Source organism: Bactrocera latifrons, unplaced genomic scaffold (assembly GCF_001853355.1).
Source record: "Bactrocera latifrons isolate USDA-ARS-PBARC rearing strain unplaced genomic scaffold, ASM185335v1 scaffold_43, whole genome shotgun sequence".
NCBI lineage: Eukaryota > Metazoa > Arthropoda > Insecta > Diptera > Tephritidae > Bactrocera > Bactrocera latifrons.
In genome coordinates, this window is record NW_017537079.1 from 587,796 (window position 1) to 590,751 (window position 2,956).

General features: G+C 33.1%; 1 protein-coding gene across 2 annotated transcripts in view; it reads right to left on the reverse strand.

Annotated features, from left to right (window-relative positions):
- The window catches only part of LOC108972840 (myosin-VIIa), a 62,446-nt gene that overhangs the window by 54,419 nt on the left and 5,071 nt on the right, over window positions 1–2,956 (reverse strand). The window contains exon 2 of one of the 2 annotated variants that reach the window (XM_018939678.1): window positions 2,505–2,732. The gene's annotated coding sequence lies outside the window, so the exon portion shown is untranslated. Of the gene's footprint in view, window positions 1–2,504; window positions 2,748–2,956 lie in introns of both variants that reach the window. The other variant, XM_018939679.1, reaches the window with a different exon arrangement.

Genomic DNA, 2,956 nt, shown 5'->3' on the forward strand with positions numbered 1-2,956 from the left:
ATATTTTATTATAAAATATAGAATGTTCACTCTGACCTCCTTTGACAATATCAGCTATTTCGCTGACGTCACAATAGCGTTTAGTGACAACAAAAAGCTTATAAAATTTATTCGATATTACAATATTATGTAAACAGAACTGATAAGTGTACCAATAGTGTTAAAATGAGGAAAAATATATATGAAATTCTTATATTCTTATATTATGATTATTTTTTCATTGATATAATTTAATTAAAAAAATTATAATTAATATTTAGGAGAAAAAACACATATGTATGTATGAACAAAAGGACTAGTACAATGGAGGTTTTTGAAGAACTTAGTGCTTATATAATATTTCGCTTGATCTCAGGTATTTAGGGAAATCTTTTTATTGCTCTTTAGTATTCTCGGATGTTTATAGAGACAGTGACCAAACAGTGACAAGTTGTAGGAAATAGAAAGAGTCTCTAATAAAACTAAAAACACACAACTTAAATGTACGGTGAAGACTAAGATGCCCATCAGGGCTTTCATAATATGTGTATTTATGATTGGAACAGTTTTACTTTTTATTTAAATCGAATTTTTAGGTTAGTTAGGCTTAGGTTATTAAATAAATATAATTTGACAAGACAAAAAAAAAAATATGTTAGATTTCTTAGTGCTTTTGCGAAAAATCTGTAAAGCAAATACATAATATATTTTTTATAATATATGTACAGATAATAACTGTTATAAGTTTGATACATGCAAACAATTATTTTCATTTTTAAAACAAATAAACTTTTATCACACGAAGGTTTACTGTCGACTATCGCCGTCAATTGTAGCACAAAATCTCATTTATGCTCACAGTGTTGAACGTCAATGAGGAAGTAAAAGTCATTATTAAAGTGCAGTTGTTTGTGGAAAGTCATAATCCAAAGTTTCATAAGAGATATTTGGCACTGAGATGATGACTCCTTTTATGCATTTCAAAAGTAAATAAGCTTTGGAAAGGGAAAGATAATATAAAAGAGTAGGCTTTTAAAATGTATTTATACATTTTATTCCGAACAATTAAGTACTATATATGCAGTATAAATGGTTACCGTGATGAGCTTAATCAATTTAGGTATCTCTAGTCGACATGAATGATAGTGCGGAGATCGAAGTGGTTCGTGGCTACCCTCTGCATCTATCAGCGGTCAATTTATTTAGAATCTTATGACGGACTCTCTGCTCAGGCAGTTCGGAACCCTCTGTAAATGTTTTGCGTTTGCGGACGACCTTCTTCTTCTGATTTAAGGTTGCTCGTGGTCCAAGTTTAGGCCAGCGAGAGGGATTTAAGTGTGGTGGTGGACAATACTGCTTAAGGCATGACTGTCGGCGGTTCGTCCACCGATTATCCTGGCCAACGGGGTCAGCATCAGGAATGTGAAGAAAGAAAAATAACTGAATCTGACCATGAGTGAAAGAGTGTGTTTCACTCCACACTTGACGAATGTAATGGAGCGACTGCAGACAATCGTAAGCAAAGTACGACACATTTTGCGGAGTGATTGGGGCCTCGGACTCCGTGCTGTTTTCACCATATATCGTGGCTTTCTTGGGACCTGTTCTACTTAGGAACCCACATATGGTAAGAAACTCCTCTCGAAGGGGCGCTGTATGGTTCTTGTCTTTTTGCCTGTATGTCACGCCTTTAGGGTCGTTTGCGCATGTATTGTTTAGGCGGCGAAGACGTTTATCTTTGTGTTAGGGCTAGCTTCTTGTGTGAAATGTGTCTTCGTATAATGTGCGTATGGGATTCAACCGCTGGTCACCAGTCCAGAGTAGTATGGAAGCTCAACCGATAGTAGTTTCGACTACGAAGTCTGACCGAAGAATTAATTCTGGTATCGCGAATGGCAGGAGCCTTTGGAGTTCGCTCCAACCTGCTCATGCGGACTGGTCTCTCGAGGAGTATCGCAGTGACTGTGGTTAAAAACCAAATGAGGGAAGACTGGGCACTTTGTCTGTTAAATGCGGCGTTGGGTTGCAATCGGGTGCCGGAGCCAAAGTATGGCAGAGGTTTTAGATGGACCTCGAATGCAATTCTCAAAAAGTTTATTAAAAAATGAATAACAAACATAAGCGGTGAGTAGAATAAAATAAATATAAAAGTGAAGTAAGTGAAAATAAATGTTAAAATCCAAGTAAAGATATTTATAAATATCTATTTAATGTATTTTTAAGTATACTTATATAAATATGCATACAAAATAGTGAATATTTAACACTTCAGATATTCAATATCTGCGTCATTTGTCAAGCGGTATGGAACTCACATTATCATATCGGCATGGCAAATTTACATATGTACTTAAAAAAATATTTTTCATTTATTTTAAGCAAATGCATAATATGCATATATTATTATAAGGTGAAGAGCGAGAAGAAAGTTCTCTGAACATATTTTACTTAAGAAAAAATTAATAAAATATATTATAATATACTATTACTTTAAGAAAAATAATATAACTTCTTTTTACACTTACATTTATATGTTGTTGTTATTATCCATTAAAGTCAAAGTTAGACTGCTTTCGTGGTGTGAGTTGTAGATTTCTTCCGTAAGCTTTTTGTTGACGTCTTTTTTATTTTTTTTGACACTAAAACTGCGAATACATATATGAATTTACTGGTGAACACCTTTTTTTACTACTTCATTCAATTGTATGTTTTCTTGTTTGTTTTGTAGTCTCACTTCATTTCACTTTGCTTAGCTGTGTAAAGAAACGCTTAAGTATTGACAGAGGTGCCAAACAGAACATTAAACGAACGGCGGAATAAATACAGAACAAAAGCGAATAGGAAATAACAATATTAAAGGAAGCAAAAACTTAATTAAAAAGTAATAAAAAGAATTGAAAAACAGCATATGTATGAATGTATTTCTAAAAAATTCAATTAAACAAAATAATAAATTAAATAAAAAAGCATTAAAATT